We start from the raw sequence: 12,493 nt of genomic DNA, 5'->3' as shown, positions 1-12,493 counted from the left end.
AAAATAAATGTTATATACGTAACTTCCCACCTAGTGCAGTTACTTTTTTATTCTAAAAAGAGCATACTACAACATAGTAGGTCTTGGTCAAGTTCAAAAACCATATTTGATAGAAAAGAAAATAAATGTAAGGGCATATCTTTAAATAATTGTATTTAAAATTCTGATTATCTGTAAAAAAGGTATTATGGACATTTTTGTGCCTCTTTCTCTTATGCCCATAATGAGGGTAGGATAAGATTAACTTCATTGATTTTGTAAGGAAAAAACACACATAAAATCTACAGTGCTTGGTCTTTAAAATCTGCTTTACCTACCAGTGCAAGTCTTAAGCAATGTTGGGAAAACAAAACAATAAAGATGACTAATATTGCAAAGAGGAAGTACATGGAAACTGTCCGTTGCTTCCAGACCTTTATTTTGACATTGATTAATTACTTCTCATTTTTAATTTTTTTAGTGTAAAGCTATATTATCCTCTCCTGGAGACTAGTTAAAGCGCTGGACAGGACTACTGCAGAAGGCCCTAGCAGTCCCTTAGAACTACAAACACCTTTTTTAGCAATTGTCTCTTATCTTCACAGTTCCATGAGTGAGACGCTCTCCCCCTCCTTACTTACATCGGCCCTTTGTCAGATTCAAGGAAAAAAAAAAAAAGAAAATATTACTCAGCAGTTACAGAACTCATTTAAATTAAATATGACAACATAACCAGAAAAAGAGAAAAGGGGCAAAAACTTGCAATGAAGCGTCCAGTTATGAAGACTGAGTGTTGCAGTATTTAAAGCCTTTTCCAGGTTACTAGGGTTTTTATTCTTTTACATGGAGAGAGAGCAAGTGAGAAGGAGAGAGAGAGAGAGGAAAAAAAAAAAAAGAAGAGGAATCTGTGGTCTGTAAATGATCAGCACAAAAAATAAATTATGGTCAAGTAACTGAACTTTTCTGATGTGTAAATTGAATCATTCCCACACGCTGGTGTTTTATAATTAAAAGACTCTTTTCACTGTGGGAAGTTTTACTGAATTTTGTATTAAAAGAAGAAACAAACCATCAATCAGGAGGAGGTAGGAGAACTCAAAGAGCTCAACCCATTAAACTAGGAGAGTGTAGTCGAATTCTGAATGACTTGCTCTAGGAAACTGCAGCTCTTTTAAGGCAGAATACTGTACAAACATTAATGAGCAGAATGTGTATCTGATAGCTGTTCTAAAATCTTTTGTAGTCATATAGAAGAACACACTTTCCATTTGGTGGAAAAGACCCAGAATATGGTTTTAAATGAACCTTTTTTGTGAGGTTCAGAGGTTTTAAATTACTAGACTTTGGTTACCATTGAGAAAAATCACTGGGCTAAAACCAGAGGAAAAAAAAAAACAGGTACTTGTTCAGTTCAGTACAGTTACTATATAAGTACTGATCAGACAGATTAGGATTTGCTCACAAGATTGCTGCCAAATACAAACACTTCTGGGTAGGCACCAACAGCAACCATTTCAGAGTTATAATATCTTATGTGCTTTCGGCTGAATTTAGGTCATGACTTAAAATGACATTTGCAAATTATTAACCTAAAGGGGGGGGGCATCATTAAAAAAAAAAATCACAGTAAATAGGCAACAGGAGTTTTTTCTGGAAACTTAAAAACTGTCATAACAGATTTGATAGTTCAGTTTGAGAATTTCCTTTTTTCTTCAATTGTGTTCTATTCTTGATAAGTCTGATTAGTAACAGGGTAAGGAATAGAAAAAGCAAGGGCGAAAATAAAGAGGAAAATAAAGTGTATCAGCTTTGATCTCCTTTCTTGAGCAAAATACTTAGATCTGTTAAAGTTAGAGCCATGTGAATTTATCCCATTTATATTTTGACCTACATTGTTATTACAACAACAGTAAATTAGATTCAGTAGCATAAATTATTGATAATGTCAGTAGGACATTGTATACTGAGCACATATTGGCCTATTGTGATTTTGTAATTCTGCTCTATTCTGTCAGTTAGATGACTGTGCACCATTTAAACATCATCAATACAATATATGGGTCCCACTAGAGCTTGAGAATGTAGGATGTTTCATCTTACCTTCAGCTTTCTATCTGGTGCTATGCTGGTGGGATTCAGATGATCCAGGAACCTGCAATAAGAATAGGTTATGAATTAGATCATCAAACTATCTTTATCTTTTTAAAATGTTTAGTTATTATTAATTATAAAAAGCCACAATAATTTTTAAAGTCCAAGTACTGGATTTTAAAATCTAAATATTAGAGGATAAGTTTTTCTGCACCATTATTTTCATTTTTGCACTGTGATATACAATGTATTAAGTATGTATCTTTCCTAAAATCTAAATGAGATGTAGGTTATCTGTTATAAAATATTTATTATTGCTGCTGCTGGACTGACATGTACTACATGGGAAAATATAATTTTACTTGCTTGAGCCATACAGAAAAGTGATTGTGTATTGAATACTAATTTTAAAAAGGGAATTCTGGAGATCCATGTTCACTATATGTCATTTACTTTTACATTTGGTTTCCTCGGGTTATACAGGAAAAGCTTCTTTCCCTTCGGCTACCAATGTAAACTGATCACATGTCCTGAGGAATTAGTATAAAATTTAAGAGAAGGGTCTTCTTTGCTTTAGCATAGACATAATAATGAGTTTTCAATGGCAACTTAGCAATTTTGTTGATGCATGCACCAGTAAATATTATAAATCATTCTCCCATAGCTTTGCAAAGCCAACATAGTCAACAGTAATAAACATAAAACATACGAAAAAGATAATGATTATTTTTTAAAGAAAAATAAACCTAATAGCACTTAGAATACATAGAAAGAGCTATTTTAACACAGTATTTTCCATAAATATTACAAGCTTACAGTGTTCTGAAGTTAACTATAAAATGATTTTCTGTTTTAATAATCAGAAAGTTGGAAGTATTTCACTTATAAAAACTGAGCATTAATAAATAAAAGGGCTACATGGAATAAAGCCCTTGCCAGTAACAATAGGATCTGAAAATGATGTTTCGTGTGTATCTTTCTTACATTCCAATTATGTTCACATTGTACTCTCTGCCAAAAAAGGAAGAAAACATCCAGTAGAATATGCCCTGGCTTCACAACTATTTCTTGTTTCTAGAACTTCTCTCAAAACAGGAATCCAAAAAAACCTACACAATTTTTCTCTGAGCCTTTCGTAATGCTGCAACTTTGCATGTGATAATAATAATTTACGGTGGTGGAACAAATGTGGAAAAAATGTACACTTGTGTATTTGTGCAAACACTTTTTCATGATAAAATGTTTTCATTTCACTGCAGGAAATTCAGCATTTTAAAAAGGCAGTGTGAATAAGCACTTCTACAGCTCAACATTTTAAGGGATATAGGTCAAGTGTAAAAGCTCAGCATTTTCTAGGATTTTTTTTCTTTTTAAAAAGTAGGTGTTGGACTGACTGATCAAAGAATCACACTAAGGAGTATCAATGTGATCTGACTAATGTGCAGTACAGGAAAGCCATTCTTAATATTGTCTTCAAACTTTTGATATGCAGAGATCAAGAAACAGGATAAGGATCCTATTTTTAGTTTCTGGAGAAAACAGAGTGCGTGCTACATTAGATCACAATATTCACTGGTTTTACATTCTGAAAAAGTGAGTGGCTGTTGGATCTGTGCATCCAAGTTCATCTGAATCACAAAAGGCATTTCCTATGGTATCTGTAAGTATAAAACTGGATAATAAAAGACAGTGCAAACCCTCCCACCTGGTATTAAGACATTGTACATGTCTCTCTATGTCTAGGCCCTGGATTGCAAAAGAAGAAAAAACTTGGTGTAAACATATATAAACTGGATAAATAGTTTGACTGTACATTCAACATAAAAAATGAAAGCAGCTTAAATGCTAAACTATAAATATAGCAACAGGGAGGCAAGGTACTGAAAAAACGAAGGCTCAGTATTAAAGATGCTCTATTGCACAGTGACCAAGTACCACATCATTCATTCACTCCATTAGAAAAGCTGGCTCTGTAGATCTACTGTTATTTAAGGATATTGTAGCATTAAACTTACTATGTATTCTATTTTGAGGTGTTTCACATTACTTATTTTCTTCTTTTTGTGGATATAACGTTCATTTAAAAACTGGACAAAGTTACAATTCTGTGATTGTATAGATGTGCTTATTGCTTTATTGTGGGTGGTTAGTAGCATTAAATACTCTGGTTCATATACAAAACCAAATACTATAGTATTAGCATTTTTTTCTATTAGTTAGAAACAAGTGCAAAAATAAATACAAAATAACCAGACTTGTGTCTGATTTCCTGACTCTGAGTGTCCGAGCATTTAGATTTGTGCAATCAGAATATCTGCACCATAGATCTTAACATATCCTACTTCAGCAATTTGAATCCAAGACAAAAAAGAAGCTGGAAGACAAACTTGAAATGTGAATGTACAGAGAACTACAGCAACAGTCATAGATTTCTTCTTTGTGTTATCTCTATATATTATCAACTGCAGGAATTTAATCTTCCACCTCTGGAGGGTAGGCTAATGGGTCCCAAGTGAAGACTTCAGAATTGTCAAAAATAGATATCTAAATCCAAGGAAAAGCAAGATTTCTTATACTCTGCTCTCATCAATATTTCTTATTTTCAGATTTAGGTGACCCTCTGCTCAAAATTCTTCCTTACATGATTCCTTTAGGTGCCTAACTATTTTGATTCACTTAACTCATATCTCTGAATACATTCCTAGCATTATACACTTGAAAGTCAAGCTCGATGACATTCACTGCCAACATATTTAACTCTCTTTGATGCTCTGATCATCATTTACTGGAGCACGATCAAAGAGTGCTGCCCTCAGAAACTGGGAAAGGAAAACTGAAAACAGCAGCCAGTTAAAGTCCAATAAATAGCAATGGAGGCTCATCCCAGATCAGCTCCTCCTGATCTGTTCAGATACAAAATTCCTTGGTTTTACTGAAATCAGGCAGATTAATCAGTGTGCTATTTTCAGTAGGAAATGTAGAATTCAGCAGAGAGACTGTGATCAGGAGTTTTGAAAATTCAAAAATTGAACTGATCATCCAAAGAAATTCAGCTTGTGCACAAACTCTCACAACAGATCAGGGATAAGAATCCCAGCATCCTGAAAAGTGAAGAGAGGAAGCTGAAGTTGCTATCAGAGTGGATAAGCTGATAAGCCTCAATGAGAAAATTAAATTGTTCTGAGTAGCTTCTGGAAGAAAACAATGGAAAGCATATACAATGACCCAAGTCCAGACAACAGGGCAGCAGTTGCCTGGTATCAACTGCCTTTCCAAGAGGCTGCAGGTCTCCCGTAGGTCCTAGTCCCTATGGGACAAGAAACATATGGTTAAGCAACTGCATCACTTTCTAGGAATCCACCAGAGATACCGATTCTCGCTTACCACTCAGACCAGTGAAATATTTATTAGACATACTTAGATGAAGTCTTTCACCTCATGGAGAAAAGCAAAGTAAAAAAGAGGGTAAAACATCAATGCTACTTTGTATAGAAGTGCCTCAAAAAAGCTGATAGAACTTTACCGCTGCCTGCCAGATAAAATACTGAAATGATTCAGTACATCCTGTTTCTTTGACTGTTAGCTTTGAAGCTATATTAACTTGGAACTGGATTGATTATATCCCTACGTTACAGAATCACAGAATGGTTGAGGTTGGAAGGGACCTCTGGAGATCATCTAGTCCAACCCCCCTGCTCAAGCAGGGTCACCTAGAGCACGTTGCACAGGATTGCGTCCAGGCAGGTTTTCAGTATCTCCAAGGATGGAGACTCCACAACCTCTCTGGTTGACCTGTTCCAGTGCTCAGTCACCCTCACAGTAAAAAAGTTTAACTTAGCACTAGTGAGTAGCTTTTTGCAGAATGTGACCCTCCATACAGGATTTCAGTAGAAGCTATATGGAACTGAGTGGATAGGGCTAAACATTTATCATCAACTCAAAGAGGCATCCTGCCTACTTACATGAATAGTGCTTTTTTGTTAATTGTATTTGATCCATGTCCCTGGACAAGACTGGAAAGAATCCTGAGCCAAAGACCATTTAGATGTGCATTTTTATTTACTAGTTTATTGAGTTGGCTCATTGGCACAATTGATCCCAAGTTCTTGATAACAAATGAATTAAGAACAACCAAGAGTTGCAGTTATGCAGAGAATGAATAATGTTAAGTTCTTAGCACTAGCCTCACTCAGCAAGAATGAATAGACCTTGCCAGCCACTGAAGAAAGCAAAGAACTTACTGTTCCAGGAATCCCAGTGATGCAAAGAACCAGAGACCACAGTGCTTGTACTGAGCATAAAAGCTCTTATGTAAACAACTATCTAGAACTGAAAGGAGCAGTGGGAATAGATTTTTTAGACACAGGTGAATCTATGACTTTGGTACAATTCATTTAAGAAAAGAAAAAAAAAGAAGCAACTGTTCTATAGAAACTTGTTACACTGTTGCTTGTGTGACAAAAACAGCATAATCTGTACAAACATATTGTGCTACAGCATTGTCACAGTAAAATCAGAAAATATAACTGTGTATTGGGAATAAACATTTACTCCCTTCTTTACAAGCATGTACTTTTTATTCAGTTGCAACAGGAATATGCCTATATGGTCTCCACGGAGTCTCAACATGCTGTTAATTGATTTGGTTATTATACAGTGAGGCATATCCACTAGAGCTCCTGATAGTAAATTTGAACTACAGTTTTGAAAAAGAGCCTTGGAAAATGCAACATTTTACCTCTTAAATGTCATTTCTTGGAAACTACATACTTAGGTTTCTAATGAGTAAATGCTTTTTTGTCAAAGGTTGTTTATCTCATTTTCTATGTCTATGATATTCTTTCCCATGGAACAGATTCTTTACATATTATTTTCATGTTCACAGTATTAATGGTAAAACCTGCTGAGATGCAACCTCACAGTTATAAAGATGTCAGTTAACTGTCATACACACTTAAAATAATTGGTATCATAAGAAAAGTAACATGGCAAAAAGTAATCTTAAGGAACAGTACTCTCTGTGATACAATGCACTGCAAATGTTCAAAATATATTGAATAATTAGAGCACTGTGCATCCCTTTTCATACCAAACCTGGCATTGTTTAAACCATTTGTAAGTATGAATTTCATGCTACAATTACTGGTTCTAGTGAATCAAAATTTGGAGCCTCTTTCTTCTATTACGTGTTCATCTATATAGCACAACTTTTTCAGCTTCACACCACTTTACTCCCCACAAAGTCTACTATAAAAACAAACAAAAAAATATTTCAGTACAAAATGTTTGTCGCATTTTTCTAAATAGAAAGAAAGAGAAAAACATGGAAGAAAAAAGGGGTAAAGATAAAAGAGTTTAAAAATGACTGGAACATCTTATTGCTTAAATTAATGTGAGCAAGAGCCTATTACCTTCTGCAATTCTATTAACTTTTCAACAAAGCTTTTAATAAGCATAAACCAATACTACAGCTTATCTTTTCATTTGGATTTATTCCTTAAACAGAAGAATGTATTTTCTGTTTACATGGAATAGAATTAGTTCTGCTGCTGACAGCACTGTGAAAAATGCACCCTATCTAGGAAGGTTATGCATACAAAAATATCAATATACATTTTTGAAAAGGCAAAAGATGACTCTGTGTATATGGAGACAATTTTAGGAGTATAAAAGCTACATCTTTACCTATGGTTTAGACTAAGTTGCATCATTATTATTGTACATGTTTAGACCACTTATTTACCAGGTTTTTCTGTCCCTGCACCCTTGATTTTTATGTTTGGATTCATGATGAACATTCATATGAAGCTGAGGAGGGCCAATCTGCACTGAACAATGTGACAAAGAGCTTTCTACTGTAGACTGCCTCTGAGTGCTAAAGCAAGGCAAATTTTGGCAGTTCTGAGAGAAATCTAACATATTTGAAAGCCAATTGTTAAAGAACGTTAGTATTCAGACCTGTATTGTCCAAAGTCAGATTATTTTAAATTAAATGTACTCAGTTTTTCAAAGGAACCCTGTTTCATCACTGATGAATCAAAAAATTACTATTTTAAACACCCAGTTTTAAGATTAAACTCTGGTTCATCAAAAACAGTACTTTTAACACAAATGAACCAGATGCTGAAAATGAACGTTTTGCAATTCCAAGACTTGTACAACTCTGATTCCAGCCCAAGCATGCAACATCCTTTAAGCGTTTTTTTCCCCCACCTCATTCTTGTTACCAACAACACTGACTGCAGGTATACAGATTTCACTGATTTCCATGTTTAAATCAGACACAGGAACACATAAGTGTTTATTCAGAATCTTAATTTCTGTTCTAAAACAGTAAACTTTCCCCTACCTGTCCAAAACTCTAGGAGCTATTTCATGTCTCTATTATATTTTATCTATGTATTATCTATCTGACTTATCTATTTTTAGTCTACTGATGATAAAATAAATTGTAACTAACCATAATATATTAAAAACCTTAAAAGCTCACTGCGAATTTCCTTCAAATCATTTAATTTGTATAGTTTCATGTATTCCAAACAGCTTTGCAAGTTATGCTGAGATATAACTGCTATCTGATAGTTAATCAGGTTAGTATTGCATAAGTCATAATTAGAGCAGAATTTTCAGTGAAAACTGCTGCATTTTATATATTATAGAGGTAGCACAAGAGCCTCAAATAATCCAAAACGAATAGGATGTAATTTATTCTTTTCAAAAACTGCCTGCAGTGGATGCAACTAAAGCATGATCACAGAATCACAGAATGGCTGAGGTTGGAAGGGACCTCTGGAGATCATCTAGTCCAACCCCCCTGCTCAAGCAGGGTCATCTAGAGCACATTGCACAGGATTGCATCCAGGCATGTTTTGAATATTTCCAGAGAAGGAGACTCCACAACCTCTCTGGGCAACCTGTTCCAGTGCTCTGTCACCCTCACAGTGAAAAAGTATCTCCTCATGTTCAGATGGAAGTGTCTGTGTTTTAGTTTGTGCCCGTTGCCTCGTGTCCTGTAGCTGGGCACCACTGAAAAGAGTCTGGCCCCATCCTCTTGACACCCTCCCTTCAGATACTTGTACACGTTGATAAGATCTCCTCTCAGCCTTCTCTTCTCCAGGCTGAACAGGCCCAGCTCTCTCAGTCTTTCCTCATAAGAGAGATGCTCCAGTCCCCTAATCATCTTTGTAGCCCTTCACTGGACTTGCTCCAGTAGTGCCACATCCCTCTTGTACTGGGGAGCCCAGAACTGGACGCAGTACTCCAGATGTGGCCTCCCCAGGGCTGAGTAGAGGGGGAGAATCACCTCCCTCGACCTGCTGGCAACACTCTTCCTGATGCACCCCAGGATACCATTTGGCCTTCTTGGCCACAAGGGCACATTGCTGCCTCATGCTTAACTTGGTGTCCACCAGCACTCCCAGGTCCTTCTCAGCAGAGCTGCTTTCCAGCAGGTCAACCCCCAACCTGTACTGGTGACTGGGGTTATTCCTCCCCAGGTGCAGGACCCTGCACTTGCCTTTGTTGAACTTCATGAGGTTCCTCTCCGCCCACCTCTCCAGCCTGTCCAGGTCTCTCTGAATGGCACCACAGCCCTCTGGTGTATCGGCCACTCCTCCCAGTTTTGTATGATCAGCAAACTTGCTGAGGGTGCTCTCTGTCCCTTCATCCAGGTCATTGATGAAGAAGTTGAACAAGACTGGAGCCAGTACTGACCCCTGGGGGACACCGCTAGCTACAGGCCTCCAACTAGACTCTGCACCGCTGATCACAACCCTCTGAGCTCTGCCATTCAGCCAGTTCTCAATCCACCTCACTGTCCACTCATTCAGCCTACACTTCCTGAGCTTGTCTATGAGGATGTTATGGGGGACAGTGTCAAAAGCCTTGCTGAAGTCAAGGTAGACAACATCCACTGCTCTCCCCTCATCTACCCAGGCAGTCATTCCATCATAGAAGGCTATCAGATTGGTTAGGCAGGATTTCCCCTTGGTGAAGCCATGCTGACTACTCCTGATCACCTTCTTGTCCTCCACATGCTTGGAGATGGCCTCCAGGACAAGCTGCTCCATCACCTTTCCAGGGATGCGGGTGAGGCTGACTGGCCTGTAGTTCCCTGGGTCCTCCTTCTTGCCCTTTTTGAAGACTGGGGTGATGCTGGCTTTCTTCCAGTCTTCGGGCACCTCTCCTGTTCTCCATGATCATTCAAAGATGATGGAGAGTGGCTTAGCAATAATATCCGCCAGCTCCCTCAGCACTCGTGGGTGCATCCCATCAGGGCCCATGGATTTGTGGGTGTCAAGTTTGCTTAAATGATCTCTAACCCACTCCTCCTCCACCAAGGGAAAGTCTTCCTTTCTCCAGACTTTCTCTCTTCCTGCCAGGGTCTGGGGTTCCTGAGGGCTGGCCTGAGCAGTAAAGACTGAAGCAAAGGCAGCATTCAGTAACTCTGCCTTCTCTGCATCCTTTGTCACCAGGGCACCCACCCCATTCAGCAGTGGGCCCACATTTTCCCTAGTCTTCCTCTTACTGCTGATGTATTTGAAGAAGCCCTTCTTGTCCTTGACATCTCTTGCCAGATTTAATTCCACACGGGCCTTAGCCTTCCTCGTCGCATCCCTGCATACTCTGACAACGTTCCTATATTCCTCCCAAGTGGCCTGTCCCCCTTTCCACTTTCTGTAGACTTCCTTCTTCTGGCTGAGTTTTGCCAGGAGCTCCTTGCTCATCCATGCAGGTCTCCTCCCTCCTTTGCTTGACTTCCTACTCATAGGGATGCACCGCTCTTGAGCCTGGAGGAGGTGATGTTTGAATATTAACCAGCTCTCTTGAACGCCCCTTCCTTCTAGGGCCCTAACCCATGGGATTCCTCCAAGTAGGTCCCTGAAGAGGCCAAAGTTTGCTCTCCTGAAGTCCAGGGTTGCGATCCTACTTAGTGCCCTGCCTCCTCCTCGCGGGATCCTGAACTCCACCATCTCATGGTCACTGCAGCCAAGGCTGCCCCCGACCTTCACATCTTCCACCAGTCCTTCTTTGCTTGTTAGTACAAATCCTGATCCAAATCAGGAAAAAAAATCTAGAGTTAGTTTGCAAATATGCAAAGTCAAATTATACCTTGTTCACTAAAACTAATCACCTTAGGCTAAACCTGTATGTGGTTTGGGATACAATGTTCTTTGCAATTCCTTTTATTTTTGAAGTCTCTTTTTAGAAAGGTGTAAAACAGTAAGGACGAGTAAAGAGGGGCTAAGCCTTTAAAGGTTTTGATGGTTCGCTCTTCAATACCCGTAACTGGATTAACTGAAAGAAACCAAATGAAATATTTGAAAAGCTTATGCTGATCTGCAAACATTTGCCTCAGGCATATATATTTTTTGAACAAATGCTATAACTCTGAGAGGATGTAAATTTTGTCTCTAGCTTATTTTGGAAGTTTTGAATAGAAAATGAAAAGAGGGCAGCCTTAAAATCCAGTATGCATTTGGAGGGAAATTTAGCACCCTAGACAAATACTGGTTCTGATAAACACTGGTGTCATATAATTGCCCTTGTCAGGCTTGAACACACAGAGACTAAATACCAGGAAAAAAAAAGTCAATATTACACCAACCGGGCACTTAACTACAGTGTTTCCATGTTCACATGGAGAAAAAAAAAATCAATTTATTCTGTGAGAGACTACAATCCTTTCCGAATTCAGTCAATCCACTGATTTATTAATGTTATTGATTACACTGAACTAAACATATAATAGCAAGTCTTGTCAAAATGTAACTCATGGTTTCCAGTTGAAAGATTTGATTTTACTCTTTGGGATGTGAACTGTCCTTGAGATAAACTCTACTAATATAAATGGGAATTCTGTGAAAAGATCTTTCAGTTATATTTCTCTAAGTCTGCAGAAAAATGTTTGGTATTGGCTTTTACATTTATGTGTAAATATTTATACACAGAGCCCTCTTTTCTAAGATCTGAGACAAGATGGACACAAAATATAATTGCAATTAGGGTTATGCTGAGCTTCCAGAAAAATATGTCTGGAGACTAAGTTATGAAGAATACCTGCTGATTCCTGGGTAGTGTGGGTACTTAACTTACCTACATGCTGTGCATCTAGTTACTGTTTATATTTCACAAGAGAGATCCATTACCCATATCAATAGTGGGCAACCAATTATAACTAGAACATGCTACTTTAACTATCATAATATATTAGGTTGCAAGTGGCAAATCATGAAGGTGATCTATGATAATTAGAGCAAACTGACAGCACATTATGCATATGTGATTCATCAGAACAGCAAAATATTACATCCAAAAATCACATACCACCATATTAGATAGACTGGATTCTTCACTTTCCTGATGTGGTTTGCAACGATAGAAACACCAATGACCAGCTTTCATTATTTACCCCAAAGTACTA

At 37.8% G+C, this 12,493-nt stretch overlaps 1 long non-coding RNA gene across 1 annotated transcript in view; it reads right to left on the bottom strand.

Annotated features, from left to right (window-relative positions):
* Window positions 1–404: 404 nt before the first annotated feature.
* The window catches only part of LOC136992192 (uncharacterized), a 98,170-nt gene continuing 86,081 nt past the window's right edge, over window positions 405–12,493 (bottom strand). Inside the window, exons 2-3 of the long non-coding RNA XR_010884273.1 lie at window positions 2,080–2,131; window positions 405–627 (exon numbers count right to left, since the gene is read on the bottom strand). This is a non-coding gene — a long non-coding RNA (uncharacterized lncRNA). The remainder of the gene's footprint in view (window positions 628–2,079; window positions 2,132–12,493) is intronic.

This window comes from Apteryx mantelli, chromosome 5 (genome assembly GCF_036417845.1).
Source record: "Apteryx mantelli isolate bAptMan1 chromosome 5, bAptMan1.hap1, whole genome shotgun sequence".
Lineage (NCBI taxonomy): Eukaryota > Metazoa > Chordata > Aves > Apterygiformes > Apterygidae > Apteryx > Apteryx mantelli.
The sequence above is the reverse complement of the archived record's forward strand: the minus strand, read 5'-3'. Positions and strand labels throughout refer to the sequence as shown.